Source organism: Notolepis coatsorum, assembly GCF_963971535.1.
Source record: "Notolepis coatsorum genome assembly, chromosome: 10".
NCBI classification, from domain to species: Eukaryota; Metazoa; Chordata; class Actinopteri; order Aulopiformes; family Paralepididae; genus Notolepis; species Notolepis coatsorum.
This window is the reverse complement of record NC_140174.1, coordinates 60,561,502-60,583,019: the sequence shown is the minus strand read 5'-3', so window position 1 is coordinate 60,583,019 and position 21,518 is coordinate 60,561,502. Positions and strand designations below refer to the sequence as shown.

The window sequence follows — 21,518 nt, the reverse complement described above, 5'->3', positions numbered from 1 at the left end:
GGAGACGGGACCAGATGACGAGCCGGGACCAGATGACGAGCCGGGACCAGATGAGGAGACGGGACCAGATGAGTCTCCAGGTGCAGATCGACCTCGGTGCAGACCTCGGCGTTGACCACGGCGTTGACCACGGCGCAGGGCTGGACCAGACGACTCTCCAGGTGCAGATCGACCTCGGTGCAGACCACGGCGTAGACCACGGCGTAGACCACGGCGTGGACCACGGGGCAGGGCTGGACCAGACGAGGAGCCGGGACCAGGAGACCTCCCGGGGACAGGAGCACGACCCGGACTAGACGTCAGGGTCTTCCTGGGAGCCGGAGGAACAGGGGCAGCTAGAGCTGCTCTAGCAGGGGCTAAACTGGCAGTAGAGACTGAGTTAGCTACCTGGGTAAAGCTAGCTGCTAGGGCTACACTAGCGGGGGCTAGGCTGGCAGTAGCGGCTGGGTTAGCTGCCCTGGCAGTGCTAGCTGCAGGGCCTGTACAAGCTGCGGAGGGTGCACTAGCCGAGAGGGTTCGAGTGCTAGCTGTAGGTGCTACACTAGCCGGCGAGGCTAAGGCGCTAGCAGCAGGGGCTCTAGCGGACGCGACTGAGATGCTAGCAGCAGGGGCTCTAGCAGACGAGGCTGAGGAGCTAGCAGCAGAGGCTACATTAGCATTCCGGAGTAAGCTAGCAGGGGCTGAGCTAGCAGTGGGGGCTGTGCGAGTAGCCTGGGCTGAACTAGCTGACGGGGCTACTCTAGCAGCTGAGACCATGCTAGTCTTCTTAGCCTTGCTAGCCTTCTGAGACCTGCTAGCTGTCCGTGCTACGCTAGCAGACGGGGCTAAAGTGTTAGTCGGAGTAACATGGGTATAACCCATCCTGATAACTGAAGGGGCAGTTCTAGCAGGATAGTAAACACTGGCTGGAGGGCCAGACCAAGGAACTGAGACCAGAGAAACAGGGGCCATAGGGAACGAGCTAGCTGACGGGGCAGTCCTAGCTGTTGAGGCCTTGTTAGCTGCAGAGGCTAAGCTATCAGACGGGGCTGTACTAGCTGTTGAGGCCTGGTTAGCTGCAGAGGCTAAGCTATCAGACGGGGCTGTACTAGCTGTTGAGGCCTGGTTAGCTGCATGGGCTAAGCTATCAGACAGGGCTGTGGTGCTAGCAGTAGCTATGCTAACAACTGGGGCCATGCTGGCAGTAGGTGCTAACGGGGTAGCTGTCGAAGCTAAAAGGGCTAGTCTAACCACAGGGGCAGGGTTAGCTATCGGGCTAGTGCTAGCTTTCCTAGACTTTCTAGCTCTCCGTGACTTGGTAGCAGTAGGGACTAACGGGGTAGCCTTCGAAGCTACAAGGACTAGGCTAGACACAGGGGCAGGGTTAGCTATCGGACTTGTGCCAGCTGCCTGAGCAGTGAGAGATGTGGGGCCTAAGCTAACTGCTACAGGGGTAGTGTTAGCTATCGGGCTAGTGCTAGCTGCGTGAGCAGTGAGAGCTGCGGGGCCTAAGCTAACTGCTACAAGGGCAGTGTTAGCTATCGGGCTAGTGCTAGCTGCCTGAGCAGAGTTCACAGGGCTGGGGTTAGCAGCACTAGCTGAGGGCGCTAGGCTATCGGTTGAGCTAACAACCTGAGCAACGTTAACAGGGCTGGGGTTAGCAGCACTAGCTGGGGATGCTAGGCTAACGGCTGAGCTAACAACCAGAGCAACGTAAACAGGGCTGGGGTTAGCAGCATTAGCTGGGGACGCTAGGCTAGCAGTAGGTACCCTAGCAGGTGACTGAGGTGAGGCTATGCTGGTGGTAGAGGCCTTACCAGCAGTAGGGGCTTGACCGGAGGCTGGAGGCTGGAATAGGCACTTGATCCAGTGTCTGCCATACTCCTCCATCTGTGGGGCCAGCTCAGGGTGCCATTCCCTGAGTGAATAGAGCAGACGCAAAACCTCCTTCCTCTCCTCCAAGGAGGAGGAAGGAATATCCCCCAGTCTGAACGCCTCCAAGGCGCTCAAAGCCTCCCTCGTTCTGTTCGCTGGGTCCAGACATGGTCGGTTCATTCTGTTATGGATTGTTAGCAGAGGGCCCAGGCGCAAACAGATAACGAGGGAGAGGTAGAGGTAGATTGTCCAAAAGTGAGCACTGCTCCTTTAATTAGAACACTTCGAGCCAGGGGTGAAGTGTAACAGAAAATATATCCAAGGCAGTAGCAAAAACAAAAACAAGGAATAGCTCAGCTAAGGCTGGCAGAGGGCAAAATACAAAATAAAGAATGATCTCATAAAGAGAGAAGTCCAAAAACAAAACACTAAATGACACAGGGTAACTTACTAAGAAGACAGGAGCTCAGCACATGACAGGGACGAGGATAACAAAACATGGAACAGAAACAATGAACCGACAAGTACGAGTAGGGAACAACACTAGATATAGGGGAAACAATTAACACTAGAGAGACAGCAGGGCAATTAGCAAAACGAGACACACATGAGGGAAGGGCAGACTAACAGGGCTAAGGAAAACAACCAGACCAAACACAATGGGGAATATAAACAGGGAAGCACAAGAACTAACTACACAAGAAGACTGAACACTAGACAGAGTAACCAAACAAACAAGGAACAAATAAATAATTACAAAGGGAATGAGACTAAAGACAGAACACAGTTAAACAACACAGGAGACAATAAAAATGCCAGGAGAATAAGAATGTCCAAAGGTGGGGGCTGCTGAGGAGAGTAGACAGGGAAAAGGGGTTCAGGGACTGGCAAATCCTCACACACTCTGCTTCACTTACTTCTCCTCTCCCCTCATCCTTTCATTCACTCTCTGCTCTACTCTTCCTTCTCCTCTCCCCTCATCCTTTCATTCACTCTCTGCTCTACTCTTCCTTCTCCTCTCCCCTCATCCCTTCATTCACTCTGCTCTGCTCTACTCTTACTTCTCCTCTCCCCTCATCCTTTCATGCACTCTCTTATTTAAGTTCCTCTGATTGCTCCCTCATCCTCTGCTCTTGTCTACTCTCATATTGTCTCCTCTCCTCTCCAGCCTCTCATAATTTCCCCCTGAGCCTGAAGAGAGAAGGAGAGGATAGAAGAGGAGAGCAGAATGAATGAATTAATGGCTAAATTTCTATAGTGCCTTCATTTCCACACAAAGTGCTTTACAGTGGAATGTGGAAGGTGGAATGTGTCTGTATCTGTGTCCCCTATGGGAATTTAACCCCTTACCCTGGCAGTGTCAGTGCCTAGTCATTGAGCCACATAGGATAAAATATAAGAGCATTAAGCCATGTAGGAAAGGAGACAGGAGAGGAGAGGAAAGAAAAACAGATAAGAGGAGAAGGGGAGGGGAGAAGAGGAGAGTAGAAGAGAGGAGGGAAGAGGAGAAGAGAGGAGAGGGGTAGGAGTGGAAAGGAAAGGAGACGAGGATAGAGGATAGGGTCAGAGCTGAGAAGGGGGAGAGGAGAAGGGAGAGAAAATGATAAGAGAGCACATTATTTATACTAAGATATATATTTCATATTTATGAGAAACAACCAGTTGTTTCTGTGTCTTCTGTGTAAATGGTAAATGGCTGCTTTTTTATATAGCGCTTTTATCCAAAGCGCTTTACAATTTGTTACTTACATATTACCCATTCACACACCGACGGCGGAGGCAACCATGCAAGGTGCCAACCTGCTCATCAGGAGCAATTAGGACACATCGACACGCTGCCCAGGAGGAGCGGGAATCGAACCGGGAACCTCCGGATTGCCAGACGACTGCTCTACCTCCTGAGCCACTGTCGCCCCCTGTGTGTGTGTGTGTGTGTGTGTGTGTGTGTGTGTGTGTGTGTGTGTGTGTGTGTGTGTGTGTGTGTGTGTGTGTGTGTGCGTGAGCTTGGAGTCCTGCAGTTTCTGTCTGACAGTCTGCATGTGTTTCTATTATTGTTTTATAACAACATTTCGTTCTCTCTTGCTCTCTCTCTCTCTCTCTTTCTATCTGTTCCACTTTCTCTATCTGTCTCTCTCTTTTCTCTCTCTCTGTACAGTGTCCCTACCTTCCAGGGTCTTCAAGAGGAGATTCTCAGCAAGCTAGCTGACGTGATGGAAGAGGTGAGTTAATATGCTAGATTTGATTATAACTTGGAATGCGTGATTATGATGTCATAACTCGGAAGTCGGAAATTCCAACTTCCTGCTGGGAAAAATCGAATAAAACGGCGCATCAACTCGGAGTTCCTAGTCACAACCTCGCCTCAGTTTCATTTGACGTAATTTCAACATGGCCACCCACATCGTATAAACTATTATTGTTGTAATTAGCTGTTTTAAGAGTACATTATAAGTACATTACCTATATGACAAATTGTAAGATAAAACTGCCAGATTTAATCAATATACTACTTCTCAGATTAATAGTTTTTTTTTCCTTTTAATTCGGATTTTCATTCATATGTCACACGTCAGTCCAGGGACCTGCATATACCTTATTGTGGTACTTCTCTTAGGCAGTTCTCAGTGAGGTATAGAGGGTCCAATCTTTGGAATGCAGCTGATCCTATGCTGAGGAAATCTCCATCTCTGCTTATTTTTAAAGCAAACTACAAAAAAATTCTCATATCCAAAAGTAGTAGATAGATAAATAGGTCATACATGTACGTATGCATTTGGTTATGTGGGTGGGTAGGTTTGTAGGCAGGTGGGTGGGTGGTTATGTATTATTATGTACGCAGTAGGGGTGTAACGGTACACAGAAGCCACGGTTCGGTACGTACCTCGGTATTGGGGTCACGGTTCGGTACGAGTTCGGTACAACAGAAAAAAAATATTTATAATAATTATTATTAATATAATTTTTTTGTAATTTTTTTGTTGTTGTAATTTTTATAATTTATATATTATATTTATGATAATTATTATAATTATTATTATTAAATAGAATACTTTTCTATAGGCTTGCTGTGGTAATTAGTGATACTGGTGTCATTCTGTGTTCAGGCATCCACTTGCTTACTGCCCCTTTAAACTTATCCTTGCTAAGTTTCAGTTTCACTTCCAGAGAGAATTTTACTTCACGACCAGACTGAACTAGAGAACAGATGACATATTACAACAATGGCAGAGGATTCTTTGGATTTAAACACAGTGGAGCTCAGATGCATCTGAGCTCCACTGTGTTTAAATCCAAATAATCCTGATCTGTCCGGAAAAGTAGGTTTCTTCTTTTTATTTGATTGTGCGCCTGTGAGTCCGGCGGCCCGCGGGGGAGAATGTTGATGTGTTTGTTGGCGCGCGCGTGTGTGTGTCGGCGACGCGCAGGGCCGGATTAACGACCGGGCCGTCCGGGCCGCGGCCTGTGGGCCTCAAGTGACGAGGGGCCTCAAAAAAATATATATATTAATAAATTTGTTTAATTTTTTTTGAGGCCCCTCGTCACTAGAGGCCCCAACATTTTTTAAACTTAAATTTTTTCTTTTTTTGGAGGCCCCTCGTCACTAGAGGCCTTTTGGAGGCCCCTCATCACAAGAGGCCCCAAATTATTATTGTTTATTTTTTTACTTTAATTTTAAAAAATGTTGGAGGCCCCTCGTCACTAGAGGCCTTTTGGAGGCCCCTCGTCACTAGAGGCCCCAAATTATTATTATTATTTTTTTTACTTTTATTAAAAAAAAATTGGAGGCCCCTCGTCACTAGAGGCCCCAAATATTTGTTTATTTTTTTTAACTTTAATTTTCTTATTTTTTTGGAGGCCCCTCGTCACTAGAGGCCCCACATTTAATTTTTTTCTTATTTTGGAGATCGATGTCATACTGTGGCACTGAAATGAAAACATATTTCATCAACAAAAATATTTAGTCAACAAAAATATTTCATCAACTAAAATATACAGTACGTCACACCCTGCCGTCTGCAAGTGGCTAATCTTGAGTATTTTTTCTCCTCTTCATAAGAGTTTGAGGTTTTCCGTTTGAGGTAAAAACAGCAATAAAAAGTCAAAACTTGCATCTCCACATCCCAGCCCCGACGCCTGAATACTTTTCCAACGGATTTCCAGTTCCGCGTTCGCGTTCTGTGCTCTGATTGGCCACTGACGTTTCTGGTAGCGCCAATCGTGTGACGCCTCTTTCTTTCACCGGTTAAGCTTAGGCACTCTTTCGAAGTTGGTTAAGGTTAGAGTTTGTCTTAGAGCAGGGCGATAGAACACCAGCCCTGATTCCATACTCTAACCTTAACCAACTTCGAAAGAGTCGCCTAAGAGTCGCCTAAGTATAGGACTCGAGCCACCCGAACAACTGCCTCTTTGAACTGCTGCCGTCAGGCAAGCGATACCGGAGTCTTATGGCGAGCACAGAAAGACTCAGAAGGAGCTTCTATCCCCAGGCCATCAGGCTGCTAAACGAACAATAATCGCTAAACGAACAATAATCACTATGCAACAACCATCAAATGCACACAGCACACACACCCACACGCACACACACACTCACTCAAACAAACAACACACTGCAGCACCCACTCTCCACACTTTAGATCACACAAACACACTTACACTTTATATTTATTGATAAAGGATTTGCACTACAACTCGTACACCTACTGTGAATTGTACCTAAACTGCACCTTGTCCATTTATGCCTTGCACTATATAGTATTGTATATTAGTACACTGCACAGTATTGTATATTGTATGGTAACTACGTCTACGAACATTGTACATATGTCTAAACTGAACACTGTGACCTCTTTTTTTTTTCTTCTAATTTTTACTATGTTTTTATTTCATACTTATCTTGTCATGCACAGTCTCTGGAGCGCAACAGTAAGAAGCATTTTGTACAAAAGTATTCTGTACTTCTGTATGACAACTATTAAAGAAACTTGAAACTAAGAAACGTCAGTGGCCAATCAGATCGCAGAACGCGAACGCGGAACTGGAAATCCGTTGGTAAAAGAATAGACACAGCCCAGACACGAATAAGGCAGATTGGGATCATTATTCATGACAGACAGCAGAGACCCGCCGGTGCTGATAGCAGATATCATCGAGCTCCCCCTAGTGACTAGGGGGCGTTATTTCTAAACCTAGCCGCATTTCTGGCAGATGCTCTCTGATTGGCACTGACTGACGCTCTCTGATTGGCCACTGACATGTTTGCCCAATCGCGTGACGAGCTGTGTCTTTGCCCATTTCCGCGTCGAACAGCCTGCAAACTACCTGGCGTTCTATCGCCATGCTCTAAGACAAACTCTAACCTTAACCAACTTCGAAAGAGTGCCTAAGCTTAACCGTCGAAAGAACTTGCCGTCACGCTCTAAGACAAACTCTAACCTTAACCAACTTCGAAAGAGTGCCTAAGCTTAACCAGTGTAGAAACAGGCGTCGGCCAATCAGAGAGCGTCTTGCCAAAAATGCGGCTGGGTTTAGAAATAACGCGACTAGGGGCCTCCACTACACACTAGTAAAAAAAATTAAAGAGATACGGAAAAATATATATATATATAATCAAATCCTCATCCAGCGTTTACTTTCACAGCATCTATAGTGACTACTAGTATCATCTCATCTCTTCTCTATCTATTTTTATAAAAATGTTTGTATTGCAAATAAAAATATGATTGATTGTTTGATAATGAGGGGTGAGAGACGTTGAGTCTACGTGACACTGACGTCCAGGTCCAGGGGTCACTGTCAGGTCAGGTCAGGTGACCACTGATCGCGAGAATTGCACTTGCAAGTTGATCAAGTAGGCTAAGACTCGAGTAGTACTGTATGATCATATGACAAGGCAGGCTCGCATCCTCCGAAAAGAGAAAAAGATCCAATCGACATGGACGAGGAATTGTAAAATCATGATCCGGCTAAACGGGAAGACACGTGAAGAAGCCAGGGTTGTCACAATGAAGGATCTGGAGCCATTCAGATGACTAACCCATCATGACAGAAGAACAAGGACATGACTGAGTGGGACTGCACACCGATAGAGATGAGTACCAATCGCTCTCAAAAGCTGAATACACAGAACACAAATCACATGATTTTGAATATGATGTTGACCCAAAAAATCATCTATGTAATGCAATCAATCCAAACTGTGAATACTACACCAAGGAACAATTTAACAACAATGCAGCTGTGTTTGTCGACGGTGACTTGAAATGCAAAGCAGTTGAATATATATATATATATTCCATGAAATATGACAGAATCAACAGACCAATATTTATGTGACGATAAAATACAAGACTTTGAATGCGATATCGACCCAGAAAGACATGTGTTTAATTCCATTGAAGCCAATTGTAATTATTATACTGAGGAACAATTTAGTGAATGTATAGTATTAGATAACACATTTTCGTTAATACATTTCAACTGTAGAAGCCTCTACAAAAACTTTGATAAGATTAATGATTATTTGAATACTCTTAAAGGCAAGTTTAAGCTGATAGCCTTATCGGAGACATGGTTGGAGGATGAAAGGGGTGTTGATTTCCACATTGACGGGTATGAACTATATCATATAAACAGAACAAGTAAGAAAGCAGGAGGTGTGGCACTTTTTGTGGATGGAGATTTTAAATGTAAACCAGTTGGATATATGACAATGGCTATTGATTACATAATGGAATGTTTAACGGTGGAAATCGAAATGGAAAAAATAAGCAATATAATTGTTACTTGTATATACAGGAGACCTGGGTCAAAGATAGAAACATTTACAGATACATTGGATGATTTGTTGAGTAGGGTAAACAGAAATAAGACATTTATTATTTGTGGAGATTATAATATTGACCTACTAAAGGTTTCTAAGCATAAGGCTTCAGCAGATTTTTTTGAATTATTGTATGGAAGAGGGGTATATCCACTGATCAGCAAGCCAAGTAGAATAACAGAAACCTCTGCTACATTAATAGATAATATTTTTATTAATAGCTTTAAGGATAACATCATAAGTGGATTAGTCATAAATGATATAAGTGACCACTTACCTGTTTTTGTTACTTTTGATTGTCAATTGAAGAGAACAAAGGAGGAGAATGGGTACAGATATAAAAGGTTAAGAAGGGATGATGCTGTAAACATGTTCAGGAATGATCTTTTGAATGAAGAATGGAAGGGGGTCTATGTAGAAGACGTCAATGCTGCCTACAATACTTTTTTGAATATCTATCGGACACTTTACGATAGGCACTGCCCAATGGTTCAACATAAACAAAAAAGTAATGACAATAGAAAACGTTAGGTTATGGCTATAACCAAGTTCTGTTAGTTAGGGGCGACGCTTGGCATCACCTTACTGCACTATCTCGCATATGTGCATGCGCACTGAATAAAGACCACAATGTACCTTTAATCCCAATATTCGTCTGACCACACCCCTCATCAGCTTACCTTCATAAGCAGGTGTGTGGTCACCTGCTCTCCTCCTTCCCAAGCTTTCACCACAAGGTGAGGTCAAGGGCTGCAGCGGCCGTCTGATGCCAAGCGTCGCCCCTAACTAACAGAACTTGGTTATAGCCATAACCTAACGTTCTGTTTCGTTAAGGGGCTCAGCTTGGCATCACCTTACTGCACAAGGGGAGGCCAAGCGGAGCCGCTGGCTGACAAATACACCCCGCTGACAGCCCCCCAAAACCATCAGAACAGAGAGGGCCGAGCCCCCCCGACCCCCCCTAATGGAGGGTATCCCCCCTATTAGGGGCTTCACGGGAAGGCGACGGACCCGACCGTGCGAAGAGGCACTCAAGCAATTCAACGCACAGGGTGAGCAGACCGTGGCTTGACCCCACGACTACACACACGCACAACCCGCATGCCACCCGGGAACGAACGGAGGAACAACCTCGTTACTCCCCCCAGAATCACGGGGTCAAGGGCAAACCCAACCCCGTGGCAAGGCCGTAGCAGCGGAGCACGAAGGAAGACCCAGACCCACCAAAAGGACTGGACTCCCTGGAATGGGGGCCCGGAGAAGTCCATGATGCCAGCATCAAGACCCCACCAGGTGGGCACGTAGTGCCCCGCCCCCCACATCGCCAGCGTATTCGGACAAAGGCCCCTCAGTTACTGCACCTGGTATTCCCAGGCGGTATCCCAACCAAGTACTAACCAGGCCAGAACCTGCTTAGCTTCCGAGATCGGACGAAATCGGGCGTGTTCAGGTCGGTATGGCCGTAAGCCGAGCGGGCCCTGTCCCCCCAATAGTACACCGCCTGGCACACTGACCCTGCAGAACAGGCAGTCAGCATGGCCGTAAGCACACAAAAAGGTTAACCAACGGAAGCAGGCAGCGCACCGGGGAAAAACCAGGCAACAGGCTGTTAACCCTAGCCTGGAGACTGCGGACGAGACAGGCGCCAGAGGGGACAGCTGAACACAGCCGCCCCGGCGGAAGGAGCGTAAGCTGGCGGTGTTGCATGACCAAGCCTCCATTTAAAAACCCCCACCCAGAGGGGTCGAGGCAGAGAAGGCTGACACGATTGGCAGACGTCATGAACGTGCAGGGGCACCCTCAACCGGTGAACCCGGGAGTTGACACTGCTCCAACACACCAGGGAATCAACCACCTCGGTGTTACCCAATGCGGTGGTTGTTCCTATAACCCCTCAAGAAAAAACTCCAAAACACACCTGCGGGTATACACCGGCTATACCGCAGTACAAGTGTTTCAGTTTTCAAAAAAAGGTTAACCCAGGCCTACGGGTCGCAAACATCACTTCGGACCGGGCCTGGCGGTACGGGAAGCACAGGGTCACCAGAGGAGGTCAAAAAACCACCCCCACAGGCCCCTCTTCGCCATGCGTGAGAGAGGAGCGAAAAATAATGGAGAACCAGCCCCTAAGCACACCGTACTTGGTATTCCCAGGCGGTCTCCCAACCAAGTACTAACCAGGACCAACCTGTGTAGCGGCCGAGATCCGACGAGATCGAGCGTGTACAGAATGGCATGGCTGTAAGCCATTACAACAGTGCTGAGTAAAAACGTACCCAACCAGGGTCTCCATAGCGCTTAACCCTGTGACACCCAGACCGACCTGGCATTTTTCCCCCTGAAAAAAGCCCAAGTCCCTCAGGGTACCAGAACAGCAGATCTGCATCCCCGGCGGACAACGGGTTCAACTGATCTGGACCAGCGTGACCAGAACCAGTCCCGTGCCCTAACCACGCCGACATGCCTACTCCAGGAGAAGGGCAGATATGCGTGTTGATCTTAACATGAAAAGAAGGCGCCACCCAGACGTTCGGGCGAACCGCGCCTGGTGGCCCACCCCAAGGGCGTGAGACCCCTCTACATATGTTCAGATCCATTCCGTCATCATCCCCCAGACATGAACGAGAATCCGTCGAGAAACCAACCCAGGTCATGGGATCTGGTCGTCGGAAGAGGAAAAAACCCCCATCTCAGTTGCTTTATAAAAACGCTGTTTCAACCACAAGCAACCAAGGCGTGCCAGTCAATCGCCTGTTTACAGCGAGCTAGCACTATACGTGCGTCGGGACACACCCCCATCAATGAACAGGCTATTTAGACCTGTCATTGAATCCCCAAGGCGCCCAGGGGAACGACAAGAGGGGTGTGACACTCCCTAACTCCAACACTTCTGGAATAGAAAAGAAGGAAGCATCAACAGTATGTATCCCAGTCTACACAGCCGGGGTAAAAAATGTTCACATTTTTACATCCCACCACCCTCCCATAGGAAGGAGACGGGGATCCCCAGAGAGACTTCCCACGCGAGCTGTACAGATTGAAAAGAATATATTGCACCTTGAGCCATGTAAAAAATTGGTTTTAGGGCTCTCCGGGGAAGAGGCACTGAACCCATACACACTCAATAAACGAATTGAATCGAATACATATACAATAGAATAGGACCCTTCTAGAGGGTCCACTCACTTTGACAATCTGAGGAGGAAGGCTCTGTACTCTGATGGAGGCTCCCTCACATGGAAGAAGGAGTCCGAACTCACAGAAGGCCCGAATAGGCGCTTGGTGAGGAGGAGCCCTGACCACCCCCCTGAAACAGATCCATCACATGGACCTGAACAGCAGACGGAAGTCCTACCAACAGAGACGCGCACGGTGACGTACTCTATGGCGGGGGAATTCCTGCGGTGCACACGCCCAATATACCAGGCCGTGGGACCAGGAAACTCCCTCCCCCCCTCCCCCCGTAACGTGCCGAACCGCCACGTGCCGGGAACCTTGAAGGACAGGGGGTGTACCCCTGACCGACAGAAACAAGGGGGAGAGGAAAGGTTACCAGTTCACCCCTTTACGACCCCACACCCATGATACGATGTAATGACAAAAAAAAAAGAATATGACACAGTCATAGTCAGCTCTATGAAGCGTTTTACAGCTCCACACAGCGCATGAGCTAACCTGCTATCTGATTTTTACTAAGGAAAAACACAGAATAGAGAGGGCTCTAAGAGCCCCGGTCCAATATACACATGTGCTTCTGTGGCCAGTCCAACCCAGTTGTAGGTCACATGACACACACAACCCATCATCACCTACAAAAAATGGCAAAAAACACTCAACAGAGGAACGCCGTTTTTTCACAATGAGAGAATACATCATTCTCGATTAGTATTTAGTAGTATTTAGCACAACCTCAGCAATCAAGCTAAGAGTTACATCGCATCCCTACCACACAAAAGACACAATTAGTGCACAAACATGTCTGATAGGAGGATGAAAAAGTCCCCAGGGAACCGGGGGGAAAACACAATCCTCCTATTTTACCCTCAATACGGCCAGTTAAAACAGGAAACCTGTTAATATGTGAACACACTGTTCATTGTCATCACAGTCTGAGAAAAGAACATTCTTTTACTCACTTGTCACCAAGCATAGCTTCATAGGTTAGTTACCTTAGTTGTGAGTACACGGTACATATAAACACCATGATGTTTCTCACACAACAACCAGATCATTACATCCCGATTTGCACGGAGAAGCTAACTGCCAGTGACAAAAACAGCTCACACATAACCCGCAACGTATCCTAAATGCATTGCAGCAACACACGTTTTGGGAAAAACATCGTTATTCACAATACATTTAGAGAAGTAAAACCAGAAGACGTGTTATAAGGTCTGGTCAAACCCGTTCCTACCCGGAACGCAGATCAGCGAAGTGCAGTCACAGACACCGTAGGAACACAGCCGCTCCTGTGTTGTCCGAACTGGGCAGCGTCACCGCTCCAACCCGCACTACAGTCCTCTGTTGATGCAACCTTGCCGTCCTGGCTCAGGGCAGGGTCGACGAAACATCCCCTGTCAAGGATGACGTCGTAGTCAAGAGTGTAAAACATGTTAAAATCAAAGCACGTTCAACAGAATAGCATCAAGCTAACGGCCGCTCCAACCGTTCGGGTGCTACTGCTTCTGCTCGCGAGACGTCGAGCTAACGACGCACGCGATCAGAAGCGAGCTCACGGCGGCACGCGAGAAGCTAAGCTACCCCGCGCCAGGCCATGGCCTATAGCAGCAAGCTAACGTTACCTAGCGATCACGACATGCTAGCCCCGTAGCTAACAGCTGACTGGCTAACAGTAGGCCCAACCTGAGCGATCCCAGCAGGCTAACGCAGCAGTTAACAGCTGACTGGCTAACCGTAAGCTAAACAGCTATCAACTGAACCTGTAACAATGACATAACACTCACCCAGACAGGCCGCCGTTCTGAACCTCTCCTCACTTTTTAAGAGAAAAGAGAAAACAAGATGTCAACACCGCTTCACAACGGTGATTTTACCAACACCCGACGGAATCAGCACAATACCAACTGGCCTGTGTAGCTGACTTTGAACATGAATCTGCCGCTATCGCACATTCATGCACATATCCCCTCGTGAAGGAATACTCTCATTTGGATATGAAAGATGGGGCCTTAACACGGTGACAGAGAGAATCCACTCGTCCAAAACACACAGGGATCACCAGTGTTAATGGTCGCGGCCCACTAGTTAAAACTATAATGGTCTTCAGACCAAGGCCTTCTGTCGCCTAGGTGGCTGAACAAAGGACCCTAGCCTGGGGCCGGTTTCCATAAACATTGTCAAGTAGCCCCCATAGCACTAACAGACAAGTGGAGCCTGCCAGCAAAACACTACTCACCCAACCTGGAACACACCGCTTCTCACAACAGCGGCATGTCCGACAGTTCAGCTGTGGCCTGACAGGTTTCACCCCAACAAACACAGTAAGGAACTGCAGTTGAGAAGCATGCAGCGGCGTGCTCCCAATACGAAAACCGGTGGAGGATTTTTAGAATGATCAACATCTTCCAGACACTCCAGTACGAAGACAATATCGCCGTATTTTCTCGAAAATAGTGAGAGAGAAAATAAAGATATGATGTCAACGTATCCTTGTTTCCCAAAACTGTTCCTAATCTAACTTCTTCCATCATGGTGTCAAGTGTGGGGATCTACCGAGGCACTTATTCCTTGTGGTGAAAGCGAGAAGGAGGAGAGCAGGTGACCACACACCTGCTTATGAAGGTAAGCTGATGAGGGGTGTGGTCAGATGAATATTGGGATTAAAGGTACATTGTGGTCTTTATTCAGTGCGCGTGCACATATGCGAGATAGTGCAGTAAGGTGATGCCAAGCTGAGCCCCTTAACGAAACAGAACCATGGATAACGAGGGGGTTAGAGAATGCATGTAAAAAGAAAAACAAACTTTATAGAGATTTTATCAAATGTAGAAAAAAGACTGCTGAAACTAAATACAAAGTGTATAAGAATAAGTTAGTGTTAATTGTGAGACGGGCTAAGAAAGATTATTACAATAGATTGTTAGGCGAAAATAAAAATAATATAAAGGGCACATGGGACATTCTAAATAAGGTAATTAAGCATTACATCACGCGCAGGAGTGGTTTGTGAACAATAAACCATGCCTAGGGGTGGTCGTTAGGCAAATGAATAAAGGGAAGATGATTAAACAGAAGGTTTTGTAGATACAGTATACTGAATTCTGCCATCTTTTTTATAATGTAAATTTCTCCAACATTTTTCATCATATTGCAACACTGTTTTTTGCAAGACGTTCACAGAAAGGTAGAGAAACTAACTGTGTTCTGTTTTATGGCAATAACGTTCAGGTTTGTGGGAGATAATCCCAAAAAATAAGAGAAATAAAAAAGTAAATCCAGAAGTCAGATGATTGACAGGGGCTGGTGTGAGCTGGGTAGGGTAGTTTTTCTAAATTTGAAAGCCCTGAGTCTCTTCCTTCAAAAGACTATACTCACTTTTGGATGTGCCACTTCCTCCTGTCAATATGCGCCGGTTTCCGACTCAATGCCCTGAGATTTCTATAATCTTATATTTCACTAATAACAGTTAAAATAATTGGTAAACAAACGTAATGCTGAAAATATACACTTTTACTGTATATCTCGGGCTTAAGAGGTTAACCCTGTGAGGCCCAAATTAAAAAGACATTAGCAACTTCAGAGGCCAGAGGGTGGGACATATAAACACATTTACTATCAAATAGCATTGTGAGGCTGAACAACAGGACCAATTGACTATACATGTGCTTAAAGGGGAACTATCTTATAAATGGCCTTTTTCAGTGTCTACCATTGTTTCTTAGCTATGTGGACTTATATTAATAGGATCTATGTCTCTAATTCTCATATTGGCGCATTCTTCCAATTCTCCTCTCACAATATTCACCCTCACTGAACTGAGTCATCTGAAAATGTGCATATCTGTGATGTCAGAAATTTCTCAGCTGCATAATAATGTGGCAGTTGATGTGGCAGTTGGCACCAGGCCACACAGTGGTTGGAGCCCAGCCTCAAAACGGCTTAAGATCTTGAGGTAGAAAAATGCGTTTTTATTTTTTTGGGGTGCTCCAGTAGCACACCATGTTACCGCGCTCGCGCGGGACTCCGTGCTGCGTCACGGATCTGGTTGACTCCGAGTTCGATTCCCGGACTCGCCGTCATTTGCCGAATGTCTCCCCCTGCTCTCTCTCCCGTTTCACCCTACAACTGTCGGTCATGCTTGACCAGAAAAGCGATAAACGCTAAAAAATAAAGTTAAAAAAAAAAAAAAAAATGCGGTTTTTGAGTACTTGATTAGAAATACAAAACAATGCATTTTATTTTTTTGAAAAAAACCTAGGTGTTCCATAGACTCACAGGAATTGTGTAAAAGTGCCCAAATAGTGAAAGAAATAGTAAAATAGTTCCCCTTTAAAACATTTTTAATAAACATTCTTTTTTTAAATGGCTAAAAGTGATTTTGTAATTTTGCAACCGTGGGTCTCACAGGGTACTTTTAACCCTGTGATGCCCAAATAAAAAAGACATTAGCAACTTCAGAGGCCAGAGGGTGAGACCTATAAACACATGAAGGGTGCCGTGACTGAAAAAAAAGTTGAGAAACGCTGGTATATGGTGTGGCTCTTTGTGGTACCACAGTAATTTTTGTGGCTCTTAGTCTCTGACTGGTTGGCCACCCCTGGTCTAGCATGACCATGCCGCAGTATTTGCCCGCGTCCACCTCTTGCTTGATGTGGTCGTTCAAATAGAGAAGGCATGTGTCAGTGGAGTGGGATGTTCTGAAGCCAGATTGGAATTCGTAGATTAGATTTTTATCCGTAAGGTACTTTTCGACCTCTTCGTATACTATTTTTTCCATGACTTTCGAGATGGATGTAAGGATAGAAACAGGGCGGTAGTTGCCTGGGTCTAATTTGCTGCCCTTTTTGTGCAGGGGTGTTACTCTCGCTATTTTGAAGTCCTTGGGGACGTGTCCCTGTTTTATGGAGAGGTTTATTATGTGTGTGATGACTGGGGTGATGGCGGCTGCTGAGTCTCTAAGGAATTTGGAGGGGATGTTGTCATGGCCAGTGGCCTTGTTCGGTTGGAGGGCGCTCAGTTTATTGAGTACCTCATCTGTAATTACCATTTCCAGTTTGAAATCGTCTTTGTGGACGCCTAGGTTCTTGTAGTATGCTGCTATGTGTTCTACCCCATACTGCCCTGAGTGGGAGGGTAGTTTGTTTACCAGTGTTGTGGCTATGTTTGTGAAGAAAGTGTTTAAGTAATTGGCTACATCCAGTTTGTCTGTGATGAGCAGTGTTGTGCTAGTTACTGAAAAATAGTAACTCAGTTACTTTACTAGTTACTTCATTTCAAAGTAACTTCGTTACTGTACTAGTTACTTACACCCAAAAGTAATGAGTTACTGTGAAAAGTAACTATTTAGTTATTTAAAAAAATAAATAAAAAAAAAGATTGCTCCCGAGTCCCATGCCCCAGATAGTATTCAAAATCGGTTGATCAACTTGACAGTTTCCATTCACATCACCGAACTCTGCTAAGCAATGTGGTCTAGATACAAACACAAATCTGACACAAACAAATGTTGTCCCGAGTCGATATAATAAGAAGTGCGGCGGTTGAAGGAACAGCCTTGATGTCGCCGGAGCGTTTCATTATAACCATTATAATTCAAGGGTACTTGAACTGTACTGCTGTACTGTACTGTACCCATTCTGCAATCTGTTAATAAAGTTTTCATTCATTCATTCATTCATACTACGACTATGCTTGCACCTCATGGTACCAAAGCACCTCAAAGGCGCTTAAAACAAAATTACAAACATCACAAAACAAACTGGTCAGACTACTACTTGACCTGAACCCACCTCACCCCTGCCCACTTTGACAACCTAGGATGGCTTAGAGTAGACGACAGAGTACAGCAACTTGCAATGGGCCTGGTCTACAAGATACACTATACGACCGGGGTACCCATGTACATGTCAAAATACTTCCCAAAGGTCAGTGAATACCACAACCACTACACCAGAGGGAGCTCCACAAATCATGTAAAACCCAGATTCGGCTCAAACAAGGGACTAAACACGTTTCGCAATTATGCCACAACAATGTGGAACGCCCTACGGGTAACAGTACTGTATATTTGAATACCGTTTATGTCACAAATGTATCAGTACTAAATACCTATATGTCCCTATGCCATAAATGTCATGTATGTTGTGTATGTCATAAATGTCTATATGAATTGAAAATGGGGGACCCTGATGGAAACAAGACAAACGTCTTTCTCAGGTCTGCATCCCCTTAACAATTGTATGTATTGAGCCGTACTGTATTGTACCCATTCTGCAATCTGTTAAATAAAGTTTTCATTCATTCATTCATTCATTCACCATCTTGCAAGTTGCAACGTTGTTTAAGATATCAATCAAAGCATTGCAACGTTAGAATAGTTAGGATATCAATTGTGCATGAAAGGACTATTTATATTGTTTGATTAGTATTATGAGATTCCCTGGCAGATTTCGTACAGGCAAAATCCGTTGATCAACTTGAGTTTCAGTTGCACTCACCAAAGTCTGCGGTGGTCGAGATGTAGTAACGTTACGTTAGTCGACTCCAGCAGCGCCTCAAACATGTTCTTTATCTCGTTTCCATGTTGTATATTAATTATATCTCCAAGTAGTTGCTAAATGGTTTGTTAGTTTGTTACTGCGTTCTTTTTATGTGGATTCATAGCGAGCGTCCGCCTGAGTTTGTTTTGTTTACAATAGAGAGGGTCTATTTCTTTCCGTAGCCGCATCTGGTTTTCGCACTTCTGATTGGCCAGTGGCCAGACTCGCCTCGTATCATTCTACGCGGGTGGGGATGAGGATAATAATAATCACTACCGCTCGCTATCAATCTACGCCGTATATAACGCAAATAACGCAGTGACGAACCATTCAGTAACGTAAGTAGCGTTACTGAATTTCAAAAGTAATGCGTTAGAGTACTAGTTGCGGCAAAAAGTAACTTCGTTTCTGTAACGCGTTACTTTGTAACGCGTTAGTCCCAACACTGGTGATGAGCGTGTTGTCCGTCTTTATGTTTATGTTTGAGAACCTGGTTTTAAGTTTTTTACTGCAGCCTAGTTGATTATTGAGTAATTTCCAAAGTTCACGTGGTTTATTTTTGTTTTCCTCAGTTTTGTCATTGATGAAATTTTTTTTTGCAGTTTTTATCATGGAGTTTACGTCATTTCTTAGTCTGTTTCTTTCTAGTTTGAGTTCAGTCACGTGGGCTTGGAGTTCACTGCTTGTGCTTTTGGTAAGCTTTGACTGACTTTTACGAAATTCAGAGAATTTTTTGTCTCTGGCTTTCATAGCGGTCAGTATTTCAGTGTGCATCCACGGCTCAGCGCGATTTTTTACCCTGGTGGTTCTTAGGGGGGCCATGTTGTTTAGTATTGTTGAGAATTTGGTTTTGAAGCCAAGCCAGGTTTCTTCAACCAGTGTACCATTGAGTTCATCTGACCAGTCCAGGCTCTTCAGTTCAAGGTTAAAGGCCTCGCTAGAGTAGGTTTTGAGGTCTCTAGATGTGACTGTTTTGTGACAGCCAGCCTTTTGCTTTAGCTTTCTGCGGGTACAGAATATCATATAATGATCACTTAACCTGCATGCTATAACCCCTTTATTGGAGATCATGGACTTGTCGGAGGTCAGGATGAGGTCAATGGTAGTCTGAGTTGATTCACACACCCTTGTGGGTTGGGTGATTAGCTGGCTGAGGCCGTGCAGATCACAAAGCCTACTGAAGGCCTTGAAGACGGGTGCTGCTTTACGTAGCATGTCCGTGTTCCAGTCCCCAATAAGGATTTTTTCTACGCCCTCCACCCCAGTTAAGCATCCATCAAGTGAGTCATAGAAGCCACTGTGTTCTGGTGGTCTATAGATTGTGCCTATTAGTACTGATTTTGCCCTTTCAAATAAGATTTCAATCCATACAGTTTCAATCTCGTCATGGTTAAGGTCAGTACGGTTGCTGAATTTGGTATCTTTGTGTATATACACACAGACACCACCTCCATACTGGTTCCTATCCCTCCTGACGATTGAATAGTCCTCGATTTCTATCTCTGGATTTCTATCTCTGGAACCCCATCCAGCCGCAGCAAGGAGGATTGTAGTTGGGAAGCATGTCAGCGGCGTGAGCTCCTAATACGAAAAAGCCGTTGAAGGTCGGAATGATCCAGACACTCCAGTAACGAAGACAATATCGCCGTATTTTCTCGAAAATAGTGAGAGAGAAAATAAAGATATGATGTCAACGTATCTCCTTGTTCTTCCTTTCCTCAGACTAAATATTTTTCTCCACATCAAGTGGGCATGTGAGCAGCACTTAGCTTGTGATGAAATTTGCGAAGGAGATGAGTGTGTGGCCCAACCCCTGCTTATGTAGGTAAGCGGATGGGGGTGTGGCCAGATGAATGCTGGCATGTAAAGGTACATGGTGGAATTTTTTATTCAGTGTATATACACTGAAGCGAGATATATGCAGACAGGTGCTGAGCAAGCCATAACGACATAGAACTGCCTCGTACAAGTTAATTTGGTTCGAGCGTCAGCGAGATAAAGAGTTGGAATGTGTAATGACATTATGATGTCATAACTCAGAGGATGGAAATTCCAACTTCCTACTGGGATAAATAGAATAAAACGGTGTTCCTACTCTAGTCGTAAACTCGCCTCAGCGCCATTTGACATCATTTCAACAAGGCCACCCATATTGTATATTATTATTCGCTGTTTTTAGTGTACATTTGTAAGTATATTACCTATAATATTATGTCATTGTAAACTGTCTTTGTGAGCTGTAATTCATGCAAGACAAATTGTAAGAAAAAATTGCCAAATAAAGTTGAACGTGACCATCCATGTTTTTCCGACTTTGTAGCTCGGAGATGCTGCGTTTTCCACTTCCAACTTCCCATAAACGAATGCAGCATTAATACTGTAGCGAGGCCAAGTTTACATCATCTCTACTGACTGGTTGCCAATTCTACTACATGACAGATTACTCCATACAAGCAAACTACCAACCGTAACGCTCTTATTCTGAAATACATGTATGTCATAGGTTCATATCCCTCCATTTGATTCAAGTGGAATCCATTCAGTAGATAAGATACTAGACATGATGATTACACAAAATTATGCATACCAGTACCTACTGATAATCACACTATCCTGTTACGGCGGAGACAGGTAGGTTCCAGTTGTGGAGCAATAAGTAGAAGCAGAGAGGGTGTTTACTCATTAACGGTGGTTCTCTTTATTTGTAGAGCGGTACACCTAGAGTAATTCCAACAGGTAGTAACACTGACGCAGGTCTAGGAGAGAAGATAATAATGATAACAATAATGACAGCAACGTCCAGTGTCTGCGGTACCGCCGTGTACCTTGCAGGAGAATGAGAAGATCCGACAACTGGAAGCAGAAAGACAGGGGTTAAATAAGACCACATTCCAGACATACCAAGCGCACCGCCGTGACAACCAATCAGGAGACCCAAACAATAAGTGACAAGTGACAGGGAGACAAGTGACGGGGAAGCCAAGTGACAGGTGTCAGAATGGTGGGTGGTTCTCAGGCGGGGCCAGAGAACCCAAAGCGTTACAGTACCCTCCCCCGACGAACGGCACCAGACGTTTACCTAGGGGCCTCGGGATGCAGCCGCCGGAAATCATCGATCAGGC

General features: G+C 45.4%; 1 pseudogene across 1 annotated transcript in view; it reads left to right on the top strand.

Moving 5' to 3' along the window:
- The window catches only part of LOC311236195 (cGMP-dependent protein kinase 1-like), a 935,082-nt pseudogene that overhangs the window by 877,465 nt on the left and 36,099 nt on the right, over positions 1 to 21,518 (top strand). The window contains exon 5 of the transcript in view: positions 4,010 to 4,073. The product of the transcript in view is annotated as a cGMP-dependent protein kinase 1-like (transcript). The remainder of the gene's footprint in view (positions 1 to 4,009; positions 4,074 to 21,518) is intronic.